We start from the raw sequence: 11,428 nt of genomic DNA, 5'->3' as shown, positions 1-11,428 counted from the left end.
GCCACCCTGCAGCCCCGAGACACTATGACCTTGTAAAAATAAAAATAAACTGTATAAATATATATATGAAGAGTTCATCTACAAAATCAGATAACTCCATTTTTGTAGCTTTTCAGAAAACTTTTTTTTTGTTGTTGTTTGCTGGAGATGATATCAGTCAAACTGAAGCTGAGTGGATGTGACTCAGTAGAAACGACAACAACAGAGATACCTGAAGTTTGACTGATGTTGTCTCAGGTAGACGATGGAAAAGTTCTGAAGGTTTGTGAGGATGGAGGTATCTGTTTCTGCAAATGAACTCTTCATATATATATATATATATACACATAAAACACCTGCATACATACAGAATCATTTTAATGTCACTATACCAAAACAAATAAAACGAAACTGGGTGCCATCCCATTCAGTGTAAAGAATTATAGATTAACAAAGTGTGCAAGATAAAAACAAGACACACAGGACGTCTGTAGAGCCTCCAGAGGTATGTAAATAAATAAATAAATAAGTGACAACAGGTATAAAAACGTGAGTATTCACAGCAGCAGCGGACAGCAGAGGTACCTGAGAAAACGCTTGTGTTAGGTGACACATTTGTACACATCTATGTCCACATTAACGGTGACATTTACCAGCAGTTCTGCCATCTACTCAACAACAGCTCAGATGGACCGAACCTGTGGATCCACTCAGCAGCATGTACCGCCTGCTCTATGTCTGGACACACATTCATAAACAAGTCAGAACACTAGACCACGACCCGGTACCATCCAGCTACATGTTAGCTAAAGTACATTCAAGAAAACCCAAACAGAGCTCCAGTGGAAGCAGAACAACTGTGTCCGTTAGCAACCAACCGACTGACCGCGTCTCGGTGTAACGGGACCGGCGACACACAGCGGGGGCTCACCTCACTCAGAACCGTTACTCAACCGCCGTCCACAGCCGCGGAAGCTTCCTATTTAAAGCCGTGTTCGGTTCGACTCGGCGGTCGAGTTAATTTGACTACTTACGGTTTCACAGCGAGCCGAGTCGGGCAGCTAGCAAAGAGCCGCAGAACATAACGGAACTTTGCGGTTCGATAATCCGACCCAAGTTCTGCCTCCGGGGACGGTGTGTGTCACCTGGACGTTTGTTCTACTTCAAAGCCTCACGCTACGAAACGAAAGTAAAAACACAGCAAACCCCGAGAAGCTTTTCTTTTTTCTTTCTTCTTGTTTTTACGAACCGGAGGCGGTGAGACGGCGAAGCGAAGCGACGAGCTGCTAACTGTTGTCGTTAGCTCGGGCTAGCCGCCGCTATGCTAGCAGCGCTACGTTGGCATAGTGGAGATGTGCCTTGATCCCGTCGGCAGGCCCGCGGCGTAACAACACGCCGCCGCCGGAGAAAACGCTGCGGTCCAGACGTGGCTTTTAGGTACGACAACGAGCGCGACGGGTCTCCGAAACGGTCCGCACACGCTGGATGGATGGAGGCACGTAAGAGCGGCGAGTGTGCCAAAAGTCGGCGGAACAATGCCGAGGTGGTCCGGGCTGATGTGAGGGGGGACCGCGGACCACCAGCTCACCTAAAGCTCGACTAAAACACGGCGCGGCGGCCGTTTCCCGCAGCATCGACACGGCTGTAGACGGTACCTTGTCTTTTCCTTCGAGTCCTCGGGTCGGAAACGAACGGCAGGCTCAGATGAAGCGGCGGACAGGTCGATAAAACCACCGCGCTCCCCCTCCTCTCCAAGCCATCTTGAGCGAACGTGTGGAAGTCTGAGCGACGCTGCGTGTCTCCGCCGCTGCCTCCCCGGCGGCTCTGGCTCGCATCAAGGCTGACAGAAGCGAGAAGGCAGCTCCTCCATCAGCATGACCACCATCAGCAGCTTACGGTCACATGAGGGATGTCGGTGAATGACGGTGCCCCCTCCTGTTCCAGCAGAGCCAAGATGAATGCAGCTTTTCATCTGCGTCTTCACGTGGTGCTGCTCAGCTGTGGACATGCACCGTGGCTGGATCTGCTCATATGCATTTATAGCCGCCAGACGACCCCCACCACACTGTACAGCCCTGGCTCAGCAGCTGTCATACAGATGCACTAATGTATGGGCTGTTGACCTGCCGCCCCCACTATAATGGTATGTGCTTGGCCAGCACTGCTGTTTGATTGACCAAGTGGGAGGCTTGTTTTCATCCTACACTGAGCTTGTAAGTGCTGCAGTCTGACAGGTTTACATGGTAGGAAGTCTTGGGCAGCCTGAACTGACTAGCTTCAACCAGTATTTGTCCAAATCCACATCCAAGAGTCCTTTAATTACATTAACACTCAGCGTGCAGTCTGAATATGAAAGGCACCAGCACCCTGTGGTCCATCCATCACTGTGGTACCGGATCCTCATGTGTTTGCCTTTTAGGATCCTGATATTAATTTGCACAAATGCTCACATAAAAGGACACAACACTTAATCTACAAACCATCCATTAATCCACAGTCACACATCCATAAACCCAGAACGTTTTGGTTCTAGAAACCAATCGAGGAAGTTCTTGTAATGTTTTTTTTTAAAAAAAACACTGTTGTGCTCTTATTTTTTTAGCGTTTTTTTTTTTCTTTTTAAATCGTGCGTTGCAGACATCCTCCCTTTGTTATCAAGCAGCAACATTCTGGTAATGTTTCATGAAGGAGCCCAGACGTCCTCAGAACACAGCAGGCAAAATGTTCTGCCTTTGTTAATACAGGAGCGTTTAATCAAAGACGTTGGGTTGTTGGAGGAGTGTGGGCATTTGTTCATCGTTTGTTATAATCTGTGGCCCAGACGGCTTCCTCCAAACATCCTGTAAACGTCCCTGTTCGTGTCCTGATGAACGTTTAACCTCGTAGGAACATTTTGGGACATGATACATATCCTTAAAATGCTCTCTTGGGGGAACATTGAGCTGGACTGACTAACTGGCATACAGACAAAAAAAACACCTTCATCTACCAACAATGAGACCAATAAGATGCACTGAAGCTATTTGCTCTGCTTTGTTTTTAACATCGACGTAGATGGAAACCTGATCTCTGTGCAGTTTTTTCACACTAAAACCCAAATTCTTTTGAGAATAAAACAGACTTGTTTGTTCCTCCCTCTACCTTTTTCAATCACTACATTTTCCCCAAACTCTTGCACATGAAGCCGGCAGCTCGTGTTCTTGCCGATCACATGCACGTATAGAAACTAGAAGTAGATTCAGCTGTTTAGGGCGGTAGGTGCCATAATCTGAGCATTAAGAAGAGATATTCATATAAAGGTGAACATGATTTAACGAGGCAGCTTAATAAAATGCCCCCCGCAGACTCTGCATGTTACCCCTAATCCCAGTTGGGCTTTTAACCTATCGCGTGGCAGCTCTCAGCGGATTGCCGTGGCACCGGATCCATGCTCCTGTCCTTCACACCTGCTCGGGTTACCCTGTTTATTCGGTTTTCCTGGCCGATCTCGCGCCTTGTTTGCGTTCACAGGGCCCGGTGTCCTGCATTAGCAGTTGTTAGGCGGAGAGCCAAGGTAAGAGAGGGTGGGAGCTGTTCCGCTTGTGCCCTGCAAAGATTGTGGCGGAGTAGCATGCCGATCTATTAATATTGAATCAAGCAGGAAATAGAATCTGCTCACCCACTGTTCTCCATCTGGGGTCAGGAGATTAGCAGGAGCCGGGAGAATAAAATACGTACAGCAGATATGCACACTCGCACACTCACTTAGCCGACTGAGGCGCAGAAGGATCACAGGCTGTTTCCAGTCTCCCCAGTAACTTGGCAGCACTGGGCGGCCTTTGGCACAGGGATCGTTCATTTACACCACGGTTACGAGAGCGACTGATCAATAACCAGAGGACAACAGTGTAAGGAGAGGACACGTTCCAATCTCTAACCATGTCTGGAAAGTGCACTGCCTTTACTTGGCTGCTCGTCAGAAGCTGTGCTCCTGAAGGGGAGCGCACCATTTGTTTTATACATTTGCTTCTCCGTCTATCCTAATTCCAGTTGCCCAGATGCAACCACATCCGAATTAATTTGACCCGCCGGGGCTCGAAACGTGACTCAGTAATTTTACAAGTGTGGCTTATCCTGCTTTTCCGCTGTCGCGCCCCAGAGCTTTGATTGCTCTAATTATTTTCAGACTGGTAAACATATAAATAAGAGAGCAGCGTGGTCTTCACAGGCAGCTCTGTCACCATACCAGAAACACATCCTGCAATGAAAACTCAATCCGTCATCCCGGGTGGATTTTGAAATCACTACCACTGGCGGCGATACCATCAGCTCGCTGAAATTAGCATTTTATCTTCTTTGAGTGTCGTACAGACAGTTTTCTGCCTCTTCAGCCCACTCCAGGAGCTGAAAGGTACCACAGATCAGTGAAATGATGGAAATGGACATGTGTTGATTACGGCTTTTACAGTTACCAGTAGAGCAGGTTGTGTCCATCCTACAGTCTTTATTGGCTGGTTTACTGTACATGCAACCAACTACGAGATAAGATCTGTGCAAATGCTCCATCTCAGGGAAGAAGCTCACCAGAGACTGTCTGATAAAATCTATCACCACACAACCTCTAACCAACAATTTCCATGAAAACTGATTGTGGATTCTTGCCTTTCACCTATCGTAAGCTACAGCTCGTTATCTGACTTAATATGCAAATACCGTTACCCAATGTGTGGTTTTTGTTGAAATGTGCCTGAATGTGGCCGCGGCTGAACAGAATCTCCAACACTCTCTCTGAACTCACTTTTCCATGTTTATGCTCAAGATCTCTCCGAGTGAAAGTCCAACACGAGTGCAGCCAGACTTAACTGTGGCAGAATAAATAATTCACCGTCGTATCGTCTGAATCATAGATGAAGTGTCTGCTCGCTGGTGTGGCTTTTGCTCTGGTGGGGAGGCAGTTGGAAATAAACATGTGCTAAAGAGAAACTCATAACTAGAGGTAGTGTGTCTGCAGAAACAACACGTTTCACTGCCCTTTTATTTATTTACCACGCTCTGCACCATCTGGACTGCAGCCACTCGCTGTATTTAACACTTCCTCTTGGAGGAGATAAAATCCTGCGGCCCTGTCACTCTTCCTCAATCAGAAGGAACTGATATTCTTTTAAGTGTTGCAACAACTTCTGTCGAGGCCTCAGCGAAAAAATAATGAAGCAAAACCTTTGTTTCTCTTGTCTTTAATGAACGTTTCTTCCTACAGGTGAGCACCACACCTAGAATCTCCCACAACAGCAATGGGACTGAATGTTGGATCAACACTGCATCTGCAACTGAATGTATTTGAGACAGAGAAATGGATATTACACCGGGCGATCTAGTGCTTAGAGGAATAGTTTGACATATTGGGAGATGTGTTAAATAAGATCATAGATCCCATGTCCCTGTGCTAAATGTAAAGCCAGAGCCGGTTGAGCTCAGCTAGCAGTGAGCAGGTTTTGGTGTTGCTGTATGGTGTACTGCGGCTAATTGTCAGTTTACCAGATTAACCTATCGAAGTCGTGGCAGGCTCAGTGTGTAGAAGAATTGAAGACGCGCAGACCAAACGTCCAATGCACTTCCTGTTGTTCTGTTTATTTTGCTTTGTTACAATTGCATGGCATTTCTGCTCATGAAATGTAAATAATGAACAAACAAGGATACTAAACATGTTAAACTGTGCAAAGAAATGAGTACAAACTCTTTGCACAAAGAAACTACAGTCAACAAAAATTGTCACCACACGCTCACCCTGCCTCCAAACTTCTGAATGCCAACCGCCGTGCCCAGGTGAGCGCACTCCTCATAATCAAAACCAAACATGACACGGCCACCAACCACACGCCACACACCTCACACGTCACACATACGGCTCCTACATGGTGTGTTGTTGTTTTAGTGAGTACCTCCCTCCATATCGCCACCACCCCGTCAGACGCCGCTGACACCAAACCTCTGGGCCTGAAAAATGAAGCCAAAGCACCAAAAGCTGCAGTTCTTCAAATGGCCACTTGAGGCTGGCTCCAAAAGCTAGTCAAATGCTTAACTCTACTGCAGAAACAAACAGTCTGGTACAAGACAGTTCCACATTCATGACAACTTCACGGCAGGTGATTCTTGTTTTATAGAACTCATTTGTTTAAATTGTATTAAGGCTTAAAATGATGCGTAATCAGAACGTGACTGTTTTGAGTTAGAGGTGGGTGCTGTCATAGGACGGTCTGCAGTTGCACTGAGCTTCAGAAACATTGTGAAGGAAGGATGGAGGGTTCGTCCGTACTCACATGTGGTGTTAAAATGTGGCGTCTTGCACAATCAGTCACAAGTGGACACATGTAAACGACCACCAGTACACATTTAGGTGATTTGGATGCATGAGACCACATGTATTCAATAGTGTAACCATGAACGTGCCCTGATGTACACCCAGCCAGGACGTAGCAGGTGTAGTTAGCAGTAAATGCTTTGTGCGTATACAGTTGTTTCTTGTGTTTTCTATAGCGTACTTTCAATCACTTTACATATCCGATTTTTACAGTTATAGAAATTTAAATCTAACTCCCTGGCTAAAGTGGAATTATGACGTTATAAAGCACTCGTGACCGATCACCAGGACTGAACAGTTTGTTAGAATTATTGTGCTGACTTGGAGATTATACGAGTAATTTAAAGGTCGGTTTTGATCATTTTAATTAATGCAGTAATTATCTTTATTGTGGAGGTAAGTCTACCTTATTCCCCCGTACACAGGACAATATGTCACTAATGCAAGACGTGGTGGCTGTTGTCAGGCGAGTCCCAATGACTACCTCAAAGTTTGAAAAGACAATTAATTACTCAAATCATGTTTATTTTGCTGGCTAGTCGGTGGCACACTGAACCTTTGACCCTCTGGCTCCAGCGACACAGGCAATAACGAGATGCGAACACACAGCTGGACGCCTTGGACACACGTGGCAGAAGCGTGTGAACATGTATCTCGGCTGCCCACTTGTGTACGGATGACCGAACCAATCAAGACACAGCATGTTAATTACTGAGCTTCAGACGTGGCCGGATGCAGTTACTGTTGCTTTCAAACTGCTCTCAGCTCTGCCAAAGCCACCTCTTTCCTCTTTACCTCATTAAACCCATGTAGCTGCTCAGATAAACCACTGACTCAACAGATCAGATCACTCTGGAAGTGGCTGCATTAAATTTTCATTTAGGTCTTGGGCTGTGTATGAATAGTTTATCCGTCATGGAGAAATTCAACCATTAGACATTTTTGGAAAACAGCTACACGGGTTAGTAGTGTGTATGTGTTGTTGGATTTGGGTGGTTAAGCTTCGCCTACAGACTGGATACAGACGCAAACCCGTTTCCAAACCTGACCAACACCTCTAAAGATTGTAAAAAGCAGCACATACAAAGTACAGTCCACCACCCATGGCTCTCTCATGGGCATTTCTGCTTACAGAGTGACTGTCCACCTTCCTGGAATGCACCAGGGAGGTTATTTTAGGCCCCATTACGCCAATGTCATGGATTCATCCTTGGACCAAAAATAATTCCTGTTTTTCTCCGAGTCTTTATCTGTAGCAGTATAGATTAAGCAGGCTGAGAAACAATGCCTCTACGCAGGACACCATTGTTCAGAACATGTAAAGTGCATCGTTTTTAAGTTTTAAAATGTTCTCCCGCTTCGTATTTTGATCTCGTCTGGCGGCGGAACACGTGTCGTCAGCTGAACTTTAGCTCAGAGTCAAGGATGTGGCCTTGAAGTTCTTTCCCTTCACACAGATATCACTTTATATTTAAATGTGAGGTTGTGCAACACATTTTGTTTGTTCCTGTAGAGACAGATAACAACCATTACCTCAACTGAAATGAAATACGTCTCTGTGTTTAGGAAAGTGAAGAAAGAGCCTTTACCTTCTCAGCTGCTGCCGTCAAGTCTTCAGGTCGTGAACGTGAACCGGACAAACTCCGACCGAATGTGATCAGTCACTCACACAGAGCCATATCCAATGGAGAGAGGCGACGCCAAAGATTTGATTTGCTCACTGTCCTCTCAGCGCTCTGTAAACATTAGTTAACCAATAACAGGCAGGATTTAAATAGACCAAATGGAGACATTAATACACCCAATAAAAGTAGGAGCAGCACTGTCCAGTTCTGTTCTCTGTCAACATTTATTGACCAATACCAAGGCGAGCAATAAAATCCGTTGCACACTATCTGATACAACATGTAGTGTAACAGCTAAGTCCTATTTGGATTTTATGACTTCATTGGATGCAGCAGGAAGGCAGAAAGCAGAAATTTGGCGTGACCTTTGTACCAGAAGTTAGCAAACAGACCCGAGCTTGTTAAACTCAGCTGATGTTGGGATGCAAATTTAGTGTCACTCAGATCCTCTGAACATTTACCGGCACATTAGTCCGAACAACAGGGTTTTGTGGAAACTAGGGGATTAACTAAGTGACTGCACGCACCAGCCGTTTTAGTAGGAACACCTGCCAAACCCAGTGTAATCCAATACAACCATAAAGTCTGCTTTTATGAAGCTTCTACACTTTTATGATTGAGGTCAGAGTAGAGGATGGCGGCGGTGTACCGGACTGCAGTGCATTTAAAAGTGCTAATGGGGTGGACAAAATATTAGGAACACTTTTAAATATAAAGCAGCGCTACCGTTCAGTATGACCTTAATAATGAAAGATTAGAAGCTTCATAAAAGCAGAATTTATGGCCAAGCTGTTGAATTAGGTTACATAAAATAGCACACGTGTACCGTAATGAACCGACTGGTGGATGTGTAGACCGCTCTTTGCGAGTCCTGTGCATTGTGCTGCCACTTCATCCTTCTCTTTGACGTGCTCTGGCTCAGGGGATGTTGCACCATGTGTGTATATTCACACACTTTATGGCAGGAGTGTCAGGATCAGGATCGTTATCAGGCTTCGGCAGAGCTTGATGATGAGCTGATCATTTGAATCAGGTGTGTTGGAAGAGGAAAACATCTAAAACATGCAGGACTGTGGCCCTCGAGGACCAGGATTGGACACCCCTGGTTTATGGTATTAACATGCAGTATTTCCTTACAGACAGACAAATGTAGGTTGTTTCTCTTTGCTTTACATGCAAACACTGCAAACTGGCCTGTAATTCTAAAACATATGAATAATCAGTCATTTTTACTACTGCCACTGCAAAGTCTTTAATAAAGCGTGAGAGCGATACGCTTCTCACAGCAAAAGCAATAAATGAAAAAAAAAATGGCATAAGCTGACGATCACATGACATTTGCAGAACCAACCCTCAAAGCGTGCAGACGTCAGATATGTGGTTCACGCAGGCCACAGAATACCCACATTAGTTTAGGAACCGCTGAATGAAACCTCCATGTCAGAGTATTTGTTTAAAACCGCGGTGATCTTAACATTTCACCAGCAGACAGCATCATTCCAGCCCTGCCAGAGCCGAGCTGGTGGCTCTGAGAGCCGGGAAAGTTTGCATGCCTGCAGATGCAAGATTGCTCAGACGATTATGGGCTGGAGCCATCATGTGATGAAGCCAAAGCAGAGCCTTGGGGGAACCTATAGGCTTAAATGGCTGCGGTCTGCTGCTTAATGATGTGGCAACAACAGGAAGTCCCATTAGAATGAAAGAAATACACGATCTTCCTACTGGCACATGATCTCAGCGTGGTGAGTAGTCGAGATCACAGGATGTTTTCATATCGCCGCTGCAAGCAGTGAGGAGTGGAAGGCAAAGAAAAACAAGTCGACATAATAACATGCTTGAAATATGTCGTGCATTTTACTATGTGCTATAAATCAGCTAATGCCAGCGTAAACAGCAAAGTCAGAAATAGCCTGTGAGCCTCTGTGGGAGACGACTCGTACGCCGGCTTTCTCTGCCACTGATCTGGTCGCCAGGCAGTCTGCAGCCAAAGTGGTAATCCTTTTATCAACGTGCACTTTCACATCTTTACTAGACTTTCTGTCTCTATCTCTTACTCATACAAGCACACACACACACACACACTCTCTCCTCCTCGTGTGTGTGTGTTCACGCACATACTTGGTGTTTCCGGTCGGCCGCTGCGCAGGACTGCAGCAGGTCAGAATAGCGGCGGCAGAAATGCAGCAAAGCTTCTTGTGTGAAATAGGAAGTGGCTTCACAAGCAGGCAGGTTGGGACAAGCAGCGAGCATCCAGCGCAGATAGAGACGAGTTATTCCCCCGAAGTCAGGCCAACGCTTCTGGCACCAGCTGCTCATGCATTCACTGAATCCACTGGTACGACCACATTTCTCATTTCAGAACCAGTTTAATGTGACACACGTCAGTTTTATTGGTGTCCCGTAACGGCCACTGAAGGTCCTGCGTACATTATGAAATAATTTGTCTGATATTTGGATTCACCTTCAGCTACATGGACGTTTTATGGCTGTTGTTTGTAGTGGAAGTAACTTTGTGATGTATATATACATTACAAAGCACTGCACATTAAAAGCATAAAAAAGAAGCGAGGATTCAAATTGAATTAGGTTGGCTACCCCGGTCCACTCAGTCCATTAATGCCGGCCTAATAACATTTGGGCCAGACATTAGGTAAACATGATCAATCTAGACAGGAAGGACTACTCTGAGTCGTACTCACTCAGGCTGGCAGTAATCCTCTTGTTCGCTGACCTACCACTCACCTGGAGGGCTGTGGAACCATGACAGTGGTCGAGCTCAGCTGTCAACGGCTTTAAATCCTGAGGTGTGAAACGCTGCACGGTCCTGTTAATAGACACGAGGGGCTTTTGGTAGGAAAGTCCACCGTCTATGACATGGCAATGTTTCATTTATGAGCAGATCAGTTTTACAGCGAAAGATTGAATCATTTCAACAATGGACTTCTGGAGAAAAGAAATGAGGAACATTCAGGGAAAGTAGGAAGAGAAACTAGTGCCAGAGGAAACTGCACGAAACTGGGTACAACATCAAACACTGAGGTGCCACTTCTCAGTAAATGGTCTCAATGGTTTGCATTTATAGAGCGCGTCTCTATCTTAGCAGCACTCAAAGCGCTTTACAGTGTGTTTCTCATTCACCCATTCACACACATTCATACACCACTGGTGACAGAGCTGCCATGCAAGCTGCTGCCTGCCACTGGGAGCAACTTCAGGTTCAGTGTCTTGCCCAAGGACACTTGGACTGTGGAGGGGATCGAACCACCAACCTTACGATTACCACCTGAGCCACAGTCGCCCCCAATGTTGAGTACAACATTTGCTTCTCATTCAGCAGCTGTGGGAGAAATTAACCAGAAAACTTTCACGGTTGGTTTGCCATTGCACAGCGCTAACAGGTGTTTCATCACTGAATCCTGACTTTGAGTGAAAAAATCACAGCCGAGCAGACTCTTAATTCTACGATAAACTGCAGCAAAAAAAAAAA

General features: G+C 45.7%; 1 protein-coding gene across 10 annotated transcripts in view; it reads right to left on the bottom strand.

Moving 5' to 3' along the window:
- Positions 1–11,087, bottom strand: part of st3gal3b (ST3 beta-galactoside alpha-2,3-sialyltransferase 3b) — a 55,781-nt gene extending 44,694 nt beyond the window's left edge. For 2 of the 10 annotated variants that reach the window (XM_008276199.1, XM_008276915.1), the window contains exon 1: positions 1,635–3,102. The gene's annotated coding sequence lies outside the window, so the exon portion shown is untranslated. The other 8 variants (XM_008276279.1, XM_008276360.1, XM_008276440.1 and 5 more) reach the window with 8 other exon arrangements.
- Positions 11,088–11,428: the final 341 nt, after the last annotated feature.

This window comes from Stegastes partitus, unplaced genomic scaffold (genome assembly GCF_000690725.1).
Source record: "Stegastes partitus isolate 25-593 unplaced genomic scaffold, Stegastes_partitus-1.0.2 Scaffold0, whole genome shotgun sequence".
Lineage (NCBI taxonomy): Eukaryota > Metazoa > Chordata > Actinopteri > Pomacentridae > Stegastes > Stegastes partitus.
Note: the sequence above shows the minus strand (reverse complement) of the source record. Positions and strands in the feature narration are given on the sequence as shown.